The 12,623-nt window shown below is 37.0% G+C and overlaps 1 protein-coding gene across 8 annotated transcripts in view; it reads right to left on the reverse strand.

The window, feature by feature from the left end:
• The window catches only part of NLGN1 (neuroligin 1), a 756,644-nt gene that overhangs the window by 606,320 nt on the left and 137,701 nt on the right, over nt 1-12,623 (reverse strand). For 7 of the 8 annotated variants that reach the window (XM_006175841.3, XM_006175840.3, XM_006175842.3 and 4 more), the window contains exon 1: nt 10,630-12,239. The exons of the other annotated variant lie outside the window; for it this stretch is intronic. The gene's annotated coding sequence lies outside the window, so the exon portion shown is untranslated. Of the gene's footprint in view, nt 1-10,629; nt 12,240-12,623 lie in introns of those variants that run through there. 8 annotated transcript variants of the gene reach the window in all.

Consider the following 12,623-nt stretch of genomic DNA (forward strand, 5'->3'; position numbering starts at 1 on the left):
AAATTAAGCTTTGCTTATATGAATACATGGTTTCATGCCAGTGTCTTTACATGGCTGTGTTGTGCACACAGCGCTTGTGATGTTCTTGGGAAGGTGATGGTTCTACACTGTGGTGGCTTTACCAACAGTGAGTGGCATTTTGTTATTGTTACTGTTCCTTTTCACTGTTTGGTGAGGTATTAGAGCTAACACCACTGAATAAGCAGATTTATCTATTTTTCATCATGTTATAATTAATGTAACCCTCACAAAATGGACTAGTGAATTAAGTTTTTCCCACAAGATAAATATAGATGAAAGGAAATCCTAGTACTAGGATCATAAGGACAAGAAAGGAACAGAAATGAAACGTCTCCTACTTCCAGTACAAGCTCTCCTTTAGCTACTGCGCAAGGCTGAAAATAATGGCTATGGGATCATATACAACAACAAGCAGACAAAAGCGTTTGAAAGCACCAAGAAGATAACTTTGAAGTGCAAATTCATATCCATTTTAGTAGCTGTGAACTGTGCCCCGAGTACCTCTACATCTTGAGCTATCAAATGATGGAATGAAGGCATCAAGTTTACAAGATGTTAAAAAATACTGACTTTATCTTTCTCATCATTTAATGTCTATTTTTGTGTATGTTTTGCAACCTGATGATAGAGGTATTTATATAAGAATACATAAGTATATATTTTATACTTTTTATGATTTGGTTTTCAAAAACAGAGCATGATATGACCACAAAGGTGTGGAAACCATTACCTTAGTGAATGAATTGGTGGGAAAGAAATTAGAAATAATTTTATTTTTATGTTCAGTTTGAAGTATAGCTGAATATATCCAAATTTTTGTGAAAATTATATCACAAACAGCTACTACTATAGATCACCAACTACTTGCCAAGCCCTGTCCAAAGCACTTTATACATTTCATGTCATCCAGTCCTCACAACAAACTTATAAGCCAAGTATTTTTATCTGAGATGAGGAAAATGAGGCTTTAGGTGGTTAGATAACTTTCTTACGGCCACAAAGCTTAAAAAAAAAAAAAAAAAAAAAAAAAAAAAGACTGCCTAACTGCAAAGAACATGCCCTGAACCTTTATGATGCATGACATTTTGCTTTGCTCCTGAATGAGGCTAGCTCAATAAAGTCACATGCTCAGTTTGAGAGTTTTGTGGAGAGTGAAACACACAGGACATCAACAGGAGGCACACAGGAAGGTGGTTGGTCAGTTTGCTGGGGTTAATTAATTGGCATAATTTGGAGCAGTTCCAAATAATGTGGTACTGAGAGTTTTTCCAGTAATACCCTATAATCTGGGGCAGAGAGTAAATGATAGATGTTAGAACTGAGGATAAGCAAAGCAAGAATGGTAGAATTTTAAGAAGCAAAAGTTATGAGAAATGGTAATTCTAGTGTTCAATAGATTAACTAAATTTGGGTAGAAAGGTAAGCAGTACCAGAAGTGTACAAGGAAAAAAAGAAACAATCAGAACCCAACATGAAGATGGGACTATCAAAGCTCAAGACCTTAATCATGTAGAAGTTCAAGGGCTATCATAGCCCATGTTGTGGCCATACCAACACGTAGCTATTAAAAACAAATGTGGTGACAAGTATATTCTGCCTTGACCATCATTAATCAATTAATAACGATTAATGCTAGCACTAAGGCACATGGACTGGGGCCAGTGAGCTAACTACATCATTTCATCTAATTGTCTCTAAATACCATGAGGTAGAGATAATTATCATCTCTGTGTAACAGGTAATTAAACTAAAGATCAGAAACACAAAGCCACTGAAACATTTTTCAATAAAACAAGAACACAATTTTATGAACATAGTGAGTTCCAACAAATAGAAAGAAATAAGGCAGAAGAATTAATACACTCTAAATAAAAACCCTGCCTCCTCCTCAGCTTTGTCCAGGGCCTCCTTCTTGGAGGAAGGGGAGGCAGGACTCGGTGGGTACCCAGGTCACATCCCAATCTCTCTTCCTTTCTTCTGCAGAAAATGTAAGTGGGGTTCTACTTGCTCTCTCTCTCCTTGGGCTCCTTCCAATCTCAGTGAACTCCCATGATACAAGTAAATAACAGAGAAAACAATGTCAAGGAGAAAAAGCAAACTAAAATTTGACAGTAATAGGAGAAAAAAATTGACCAACAAAATATTTTAAAGAGCAGTAAGGAAAAAATTCATGAGTATACAGCAGAGGTTATACTTGGTGGCAAACTATCTTTGTGAACGATACTAATAAAAACAAACACAACACAGCACTGGGAGCAGTGGTCAGTGAATTAAGTCCAAATTGTTTACCAAGATCTTCTGTCCTGGAGAATACTCCACCCCCTCAGATTTTGCCTGGAAGACTCCCGCTGAAAGCCCTCAAGGCCTGGATTAAATGTCAGCACTGCTCTCCAGATCCTCCCAGCCACAAAAGCACTCCCTTCCCTCAGCTCCCAAAGCACTTGTTATCTTTCTTGTAACTGAACTTCCTGCAGTACTTCCTATCTCTGTAATTTGTAAACTCAGATTCCTTCTTCACTTTACATTCTTACATCATTTAGTGCCGGGCCCTGGAGAGGCCAAGATGAACAGACAGGCATGGTGATAACTCTCACAGAGACTGAAGTTCAGTAGGGAAGACAAACTTCATGTGAAGCAATCACACAGATGACGATATAGTCATAAATGCTTTGCCAAGAATGACGATACAGGGTGCTCTGAGGGGCGAGTTCATGAGTCTGGAGTGCGAAGGATGGTCTTCCTGAAGAAGTGATCTGTAAACTGAGATCTGAAAGATGAGCAGAAGTTGGCAGGGGGAAAGTGTGTCAGACAGAAGCAAGAGGAAACCTAAGTAAGTGCTGTGAAGCTTGGGACTTTCAATGAACAAAGAGATCAGTGTGTTCAGAGAAGGGTGGGGCATCAGGCTGGAGAGGAACTGACAATTCAAGAACGCCTAGGTCAAAAAATTAAGGATGTGAGATCTTATCCCAAGCATGATGAGAATAATTATAATCACAAAAATAACAATCAGATTAGCCATTTGAATCATTGATTTGTAACAACTATCCCCAGAACGACTCATTACATTGTAGGTCATCAGAGAATATTTCTGGAATAAATAACCCATTCATTTATTATATTATTTTTCATCAATTAACTCCACCCTCAGACTTTATTTATTCATTGGTGATGCCTGACCTCTGGGAAGGCATTATCTTAATTATAGTTGCAGCAAAAGGGGGTAAAACAGAGAAGAGGTGAAAACAAACTGAAGTACAATGAAAATTCCTCTTCATGCAGGGGTGCACATGGATGGCCATAAAGACTGGTGGCTACTTCCATTATTGTTTGGCCAAAAATGGGATGCTAAGATGTCACAGCAGCTTTCCGACAACACAATGGAAAACAGATGAAAGTGACAGCATTTCCTTCTACAACTGAACACTTCTGCTAAGACCATCATTACAACAAACGGCTAAACAATGGTGAGTTTCTCGTTTGTTCTGTTTTGGGGATGAAGCCGAAACAATCCATTTAACATTTAACTATATAAAATAAGTTTTACTTTCTGTTTATTCTGACCCTATTCTCAGACAGAATCTCCAAATATCAACTGTTAAATGTAAAATCTAATGAGAAGTCTTGACTTCCAAATGAGCAAGAAGGTTAACAGGGTGAGAACGGCAGGAATTGATAAAATAGGTTGTTAAAAAACAAAAGTGTGGGCAACAGTTTTGATGTATATGTAAGAAACTGCAGGACACATTTTAAAAACCAATTAACGATGCTGAGATCCCCCAGAAGAAAATGAATAATCATTCAAGAGCTTAGGAGAGATAGCCAGGTAGAACCGATCGCTTCCCTTGGTATTAAAGTGATGCTTTTGTCTGAAAAGGGCCACCTTTGGGTTGCAAGTCATACTGTCCAGAAGCAACTTAACTATGCCTGCCAGGATCTTTATGGAGAAAACAGTACAACCTAAGAGCAGTGCTACGTTCTCAACTCACTATTTAAACCTAGTTTTGTTTCTGGTGAGTTGCTGTGCCTGGGAAGAGTGAAGACTTGCCATTCCTGGTGTCCTGCTTAATTAAAGTCCTCTTTAAAACATCCCTTGCTGCCAGAGGATAGCTATAAGTTTGGCAGAGGCAGTGCTAAGTTTCTCAGTATGGCCCTGTGCCAGGGTGAGTCAATCTTGACCTCTTGGAGGATGATTAGCAGAGAGGGGGCAGTTAAACCTTTGTGCCCATTCAGTCCTAGGCTTCTGCTGGGATTGGCAAATACTACACTTGCCATTGTTTAAGGAGTCACTGTCTGCTAGAAACTGGATGAAGACTGCCAACTCCTTTCATGTAAGGTACCAAACAACATCAGTGGTTCCTATCACTCTTGACCTGACTGCGAGCTAAACCAGGGCCCCAGAGGGGAAAGAATATTACATTTGCAATCTTCTTCAGATATCTACATCTTTTATTTTCCCTTCATATTATAGCTCTATTAGTACTAATAATAACAAAATTCAAAACAACGCTCTATTCATGGGCCATTTGCGTAATAAAACATCAATGAGCATATATATTCACAAGAAATTACTATACACATGGAACACAAATTTAAATGAATTCACCACTTAAATAAATTTGAATAATAGGGAACTTATAACTATAAAGTGTTTAAAAAAACAAAAATCTTAGTTATGACCAAAATGCCAAATGTCATTATATTTTAGATCTTAATATTTATGTTCTAAATGTTTGAAATAATTTTCAATGCTTCCAAAGTTCCTTGAGATACCACATTTTCTACACGGCAGAAAATAGCTCTAATGCACATTTTGATAAATTATAAACATAAATAATCCTATTACACTTGTAAGTCTTGATAAAATAATTTATTTTAAAAAGTCAATAAACCATATAAAATTTCACTAAAATGTTTCAATTATTATTTGCCTTTGATTAAAATGCAATCTTTCATATGTATTCATTTCTACTTTTGGAATTTGCACATCGCTTTAAAATATCTGTCAATTCAAATAATAATTGATTTATGTTAAGAAAAAATTAAAAGCAAAAAAAAGAGACCAGGTATTAAGCAAGAAGGTTACATATTTAGTTGTTAACATCCAAGGCTAGAACAAATCTTCATTCATTTGACAATATTTATTGGTCACTGATAATATGCAAAGTACTGTTCTAGATGCTGGGGAGAAACACATAGCTTTGAACAGCCAGATAAAAACCCTGCTGTCACTGAGGTTACATGGACTACTACTACTGTATTATTGGGGCATGTAAAATGTCTTACTTTTGTATATTAAATAACCCCTCAGAGTTATTACTAAATACCACAGCTCTAAATAATAGAAGCTTTTGGCATCAGTCTCAAGCAACATACTCATTAGAACACTTGGCACAGTTAAAGAGGTAATGAAACTAGTAACCTTTTTTTTTTTTAAACCGGTAAGAGAAAAGACAGATAATGTCACTTGTGTGCAAAGTTATGGACAGCTAACTAATATTAATTTAAATTAAAAGTAACAGATGCATTGACTTGAAACGTAACAGTTACTGAAATGAACTTTATTCCTTTTAGAGTTGTGGTTAACTATTAAATGGCTTAAGTGTTACTTTCAGGTGTGAATATTGTGACAAATGTTGGTCAATGTGATACGTAGTAATCACTGTTTTCCTGGTCAGTTCTGTCATAAGAGGAATGGTTGCCCTATGAGAAAAACTTAAGCTAGTGATAATTCCAAGCTAATTTTTATCAATTCAGTATTCACTGATTTAATGTGTGACCATGTTGAATTTCCAAACATGGTGAACATTCTATATGACAATATGTAAGTCTTCACCATGATTATTTTAAAAAGACAACAAGATTTTCAATTCACTTTGAAATGTTACAACTAATCTCTTTTTTTCTGAAGACTCAACATTCATTGGGTGTTTCAAGGAAGAAAAAACTACTGTTACACAGAAGTGATGCCAAAGGTCTATATAAGGAATAAATTAGTACATCAATCAGATGTTTCCCAAAAGGCAGTTGTTGAGGAGCATATGTAAGACCTTCATTTTATTGCCTGACTTCTTCACACTTTCCAGAATGTACCTATGTTACTTAAATACAGACAAAATCTAAGAAAACCACATTCTAAGGAAATATTTGCCCTATACCCTATCTCTTCTCCAACTTCTGCCCCAATATACAATGCTACTACCAAATAAATAAATAAGCAAGCCAACAGATAAATAGCTTTTCTAAATTATGTCAAAGATTAAACGGAATTATGGGTGCAGGTAATTGCCATATCAGCAGTTCTCTTACTGAAGCACCACTCACAGCACAAAGGGATGGCGTGGGTTTTAGCAGGTAGCTCTAACTGCAGGTATATGCGGTATTAGAAAAGTAGACCACAGGAAAATGAAAGTCCCGTCTCAAGGAAACTAATACAAAAAGCATGCCTGGATACAAAGTTAACATACTAAGCCAAAATTGCTACAGAAAAGTAAAAACATTGTGAAAAAGTAGAATATATTCTCCAACTTCATAAGTCAGACCCAAGCTCATCAAGTTAAAGGCAGGTCCTAAGAGGTCAACCGCATTAAGTAGGTCTAATCTCAGCCTGGAACTTTTTTCCTGAGAAGCATCCCTGTGGTTTTTTTTATTTTACATCTGTAGCAATAACTTAACTTGCATTTGTTCCAAAATGAATTTCATGCTCAACTTGTTTGTCTTAATTAAACTTCCTTTAGCTGACCCTAATATGTGTATTTATTAAAACTCATTAGTCCCATTCACGCCCATTATTTTTTGGCTACACATTCATATATTGAAGTGTTCTGCTGCTATATATAGGGAGAATATTAAATAATAAATGTGGGGATTGAACGTTTTATGAGTGTCAGGATGAGAGAGTGCTTGCAAGGCCCATAAGGTTTCACACAAAAGAGGCATTACTGCTAAAGCTAACATGCTGACACATCTCTGATCTATAAAGTCTGCAGTAATGGCAGCAGTAAAGCGTTTTGCCATTGACTAGAATTTCTCTTACATGCAACGGAAATAGGCACAGAAGAGATTATATTGACTATTATAAAAAGAATTCATATAAAATCCCCCAAAAGTTTAATGTCTAATAATTTCAAATGCCTGGAGTGATTTACTATTTTTCCCTGACTTCAGTTAAGCTTCAAGTTGGCAGTTTTTCTTTTTTCACACGTTTGCTACCAAATAGGTGGGGGTTTTTTTGGGGGGGGGGATATTCAAGGCAGAAATAATTCATATCCTTTTATAGCAACATAGCAATATTTGACATTGTCAATGCAATGCCATTAATAACAAAGCAAAAATAATCAAACCTGTTACTATTAAGGAGTTATTCTTCTTAGGAACAACTGAGAATGTTGCTATCCTACAAGATTAAGAGGTTAGCTACCTCAAAATGTTTTAAATTACCTTTTAAAGGCATTAAAGAGGACACCCTAGATTCATCATGAGTGTTCTATGTTAATTTTCTTAAAAATTTTTTTCTCGGCTTTGCAAATTGGAAATATTAAAAATTAAAACTTTAAAAGTTTTAAGGTTTTTTTTTTGTATTTCTATAAATTTCTATAAATAAAGAAAAAGAGATGGAAAATTTGCATTTGGGAATACCATGTGTTAAATTTCAACAAATCATTAAAAACGGATTGCCCTTTTCATTTTGCTTTCAATTAAGAGTGTGAGGTAATTTCCTTTTTAAAAAATCGGTTAATGTAGAATAACATTTACTCTATTTAAATGTCTTCAAATCATAGAAAGAATCTGCTACAAATGTATTAGCTCCCCCTGAATGTTAGGCTTTCAAGGGACAGGCGCAGCAAAGCTCTAGTGAATGCAACATCAGTTTTTCCATGGCGATGAGCTTTAGGGAACCCAGTGCTACTTCTTGTCACACACATTAGGCACTGTGCTTACAACTTTCAGGGCTAACTGAGGGTTTCCATTTCTTTACCCCAAACTACCAAATTTTGTGTTATTATGTAGCAAAATTGGAACAGCTGATCAAGGATACCATGTTCTTTTTAAAAATTATGACAAAAAAAATATGTATCTGGATAAGGTAGAGCAAATGTAATTAATTTTCTAAGTGAACTCTTCAGGTTTCTCAGTAGTTCTTAAGAGTCATCCACTCAATTAGTAGAGAATATTTATGTAACTGGGTAACTTGCCCTTCATTTACTGGCTACAGCTTCAAATTTTTTTTGTAGTGTGGAGTTTTCTTTATTTTTATTTCAATCATTATCAACCTTCTAAAAGTGGATCTACCACCTACAAAGTTTACCAAAGTTTTATGTAGGAACTGCCTGTAGAAACCATAGAGTGGGCCAAAGTTTCCCCCTTTCCATTTCACTGCCAAAAGAAAATGGAATGAGGGACTAGAAAGTATTGGTTATTCTTGACAGAGAAAAATATTGTTCAGCCATGACAAATGCACTTAAGCTGCCTCTTCTGCTTTAGCACCCTGGCACATGCCAGGACCACTGGGTCAGTGGTTGTGAAATATTCAGGTTAATTTTTAAAACAACTTCCTTTTTCATATTTCATATTCTCCATCTACTTTTATAGTATCAACATTATATTCTCTACTAGCCTAAAAAGAGGAATTCCAGCCCATCTCCCGTTCACCTTTATTATTTATTTGCTATTATCATCTAGTATGTTATGTGCTAGCTGTCTTTTTAAAATTTAAACTTCAAAAAAAGATGTTAAATATTATTGGATTATGTGGCTAGGATCAGTGGCTAGAATGTACCAATACACAGAACATCCATTTTTCTAGTTCAAGTTGCACATGAACCACATGACTTAGGGCTGTGCTGAAGAAGAAGAAGGAGAAGGTGGTGGCAAACCTAGTCTCTCAGATAGTTCCTAACAGTTGGGCTTGTAGAAACAATTTCTTACTGTTTTTATCGTCTTTAGACAAGCCTCCACAAGTCTGAAGAAATACGAAACAACTGTTCCACTGGAGAATTCTTGGGAGACAGGAGTTTCATATTTTGCTATTTAATCTCAAAAAAGAAAAAGAAACAGCATTGTGCTTGTTTCAGAATTCAGATTCAAGAACCACATATACACACACAAATCCAGGAAGAAAGTTTGGGGAAGCTCCTCTTTAACACCAGAATGTCTGATGTATCTGGAATTCCTGAAATGAGCACTGAGACGATGAGTGCTTTAGATGACATTGAAGAGCTGCCTTTCAATTAGTTCATACTTAATAAAAAGACTTCAGTGCTAAAACCATAGAAATATCTACATACATTTCATAATCTGTAAACAGAAACCACTGAAAAATATTCGATGTTTTTCTTTAAAAGATTAAAATGTAGTAAATACATCATTTTATATCTTACCATTTATTTAGCTCCATTTTATTCTAATGCAGTTTAGTGTCTGAGGTTTAAAATTTAACGAACTGGCCTTAAATAGGAAAAGTCAACTAAAATTATGGAGCTGACGTATAAGCTTATAAAGGGAAGGGAGTGCATTAATTTATTTAGCATATCTCTATGCATATTTTAAATAAATCAGTCCTTAATATGTAATTGTTCTGAACTTATGTGGGCTCCAAAATTGGTTCAGAATAATATGCTTTTCTGGATTCCAAAGCAACTTTTAGTTTCCTGAGTCAATTAATATTCACTCATTTGGGTGATTAATTTTAATTATATCTGATGAAATTGATTTTCCTTCTGCAAATAAAGATGAGCTTTTCTTGAGAGCTGCGAAACAACATTAAAAAAACAAAACAAAACAAACACAAACACAAACAAACAAACAAAAACCCCTGAATTCAGCCGCAAGAAAATGTCTGGGAACGCGCGCACCGCTCAGTTGGAAAGAAAAGCCAGTAAGTGGGGAAGCAGCTAGGGTAGGGATGCATCCGAAATGCAGCCAGCTTGCCTGGCGCACTTGCCAGCCTGGGCCCTCGGCAGAAAGGCTGCAATGCCTTCCTGGACTCGTCCAACTCGAAAAAAGTTACCTCGGACTGTATTATGCAAAGTCGTGCAAGCGAATTACAAGACAACATGTGTGGCCGGTCACCCACTTCTACTGTCTCTATCCGATGCAGTGACCCTGTAACCCTTTAGTGTTCGGCCGAGAGAAGGGGGAGGCGGGAAGGGGAAGGAAGAAGGAGGGAGGGAGAAGGAGACAATACGAAAACGGCCAATTTCCCCTGCAAAATTCCCCTAGAAGCCAAGACAGCCAGCAAAACCCGCCGCCGAGGCGGCAGCGGTTTCTGCTTGGGCTGTCCCCCTCCACATGCAGGTTTCCCAAGGCATCGCTGCCTCCTCTCAAAGTAGCACCAGGAGAAAGCACTGGATCCAAGAGGAATCTCCCAGCTGAGAGATTTTCAATGCAAAGTTGAGAGCTTAGAGGGTTGCTTGGCTTCCCCACCGACGCCACAAAAGAAGGTTTTTAAGCTCGATCTAGGTAGCTCCCTAGCGATCCACCAGAGATGCGCGAGGTGGTTTACATCCCCCCTTCTCTTCCCATTTCACAGGCACCGCGGCCGCAGCACCTTCCGCGCAGCGGCACACAGACCCAGGCAGCCCCTTCCCAATAAAAGACCCCCAAACTTACCCTCAGTAAGATAAATCCACAGAGGGAGCCCCTCATCTTCCCCAGGTCCCCTTCCAATAATTGAAAGAGACAGTTTCTACAGCACTTCGCCGTAAATGCAAGCTGAATTGCTCAAAGTATTTACCAGTTCCTAGACGCTTTTTTTTTTTTCGGAATCTCGAGCACCCAGCAATTCTTGCTTCAGATTCGAAGATGCCTCCTTTATTTTTTTTTTCTTCTTTAAGCAGCCGCAACCCCAGTTTTGTGCTCCCCCCTTTCTTTCTTTCCTTTTTTTTTTTTTTTATTCACCCACGGACACTTCCAAAACGTATCGATTGATCCTTTTTTCTCTCCAGATGCAAACACGATCCGGAATCTTTGGGACCCAAAGCCACCTCCATGTAAATCCGACCATCAGGCAAGAAATACAAATGATCAAACAACGTTACTTCTTTCAGCTGCAATCAGATAATCCTACTAATCCAATAGATTTATCTCGATTGGAAATTGACCTCAAAAATGAATCCCTGGTGCTGATGTCCAGTAGAGCGATTTCGTAGCCCTGTTCGGGTGACCAAAAGAACTGTGGATTCTTTCTTTTTCTTTCTTCTTTAAAAAAAAAAAATCTTTTTGGATTCTGGGTGCACTGCTCGCAAAAAAATGCCGAGGACCCTGGTTTTCCCCTAATATAGGTTTCTACTCCAAATCGGTGCAGGGATGAAAAATGGTACAAAGATACCCCTAGTGGCTCGAGGTGATATTACAGGGATCTCACTTTTTATTTTTATTTTTTTAAATCCCCTCTCCTCACCTTTTTCCTTCTTTTTTTTTTTCCCTCCCCCCTCTCCTTTAGATAACTGGCTGCTAACGTAGTTAAACAAGAGGAGGGCTGAATAGAGATTAAGATGAATATTATATGACTATTTCAAAAAGTTGTCTGATCTTTCTTCTTTGTTTTACTTTAAAGACTGAATCTTCAGTGCTTCTGTCTCCTCAGTATTTCAGCTTTTTTTCCTGCAGAATTTTCCCCAATGGCATTGAGTAGCTTAAATGTCAATTTGGGGCAGCTAGTAATTTCAAAGCAAATGTATCTGTTTCCTAAATAACTACAGATATCAAAAGAAGCCTCAGTATTCCTGAGTTCTACTGTTTTTAGAAAAAAGCTTAACATGTCCTTCCCTTTAAAGGAATTTTTTCTTTCTTTCTTTCTTTCTTTCTTTGTTTATTTAAACATCTATTCTCGTTTTGTATTTTTGATGTTCAGTCAGCAGAGCAGATGATGGCTGCTGTGAGCCAGTGATTGAAGAGCAAGACCCAAGGATCATTACACAGGCCTCAATGTTGCTCACCTGAATCCTTCGCAATTCAATGACCTCAGGACTACTACCAGCATTTTTGGCAGGTTTCAGAGAAAAAGAATCAATGCAATGAATTTCAGGCTTCCGTTTGGTAAGCAATATTTCATAAACTTTCTGGTGCCTACCAATAACCCAGGAATCTTTTAAAAATGAAGATTCTGATTCAGGGTGGCCAAGGAAGGGATGAAATTCTGCATTTCTACCAAGACCTCTGACCACACTTTGATTATCATGGGCCAAGTTCCTGCTGGTGGGTGCAGTAGCTACAAGGACTCCAAGATCTTCTTTCTTAACTGACTAAATAATTAAACCTTTTTAGTTTACAAGCTATTAAGGAGACAAGAGATCTTCATTCTACCACTGGTTTTGCTATTAATTGGCTATGTGACTTTGAGCAGTCACTTTTGATCCAGGGTTAATTTATCTATTAAAATTAGAGAATAAACTCAAACAAATTAACAGATATACTTATTCCTGGATGGAAGACTCAATATTGTAAATTAACCTATAAAATTAATTATTAAAAGCCCACTGTAGTTTTTCATAGAACTTGAAAAATTAATTCTAAAATGTCTGCAAGAAGAAACAGTCAAAACTTGTCAATACAATTTTGAAGAACAAGGTGTGAGGAATTTCCACATTGACTATTAGGGCTTA

Source organism: Camelus ferus, chromosome 1 (genome assembly GCF_009834535.1).
Source record: "Camelus ferus isolate YT-003-E chromosome 1, BCGSAC_Cfer_1.0, whole genome shotgun sequence".
In the NCBI taxonomy this organism is placed as follows: Eukaryota; Metazoa; Chordata; class Mammalia; order Artiodactyla; family Camelidae; genus Camelus; species Camelus ferus.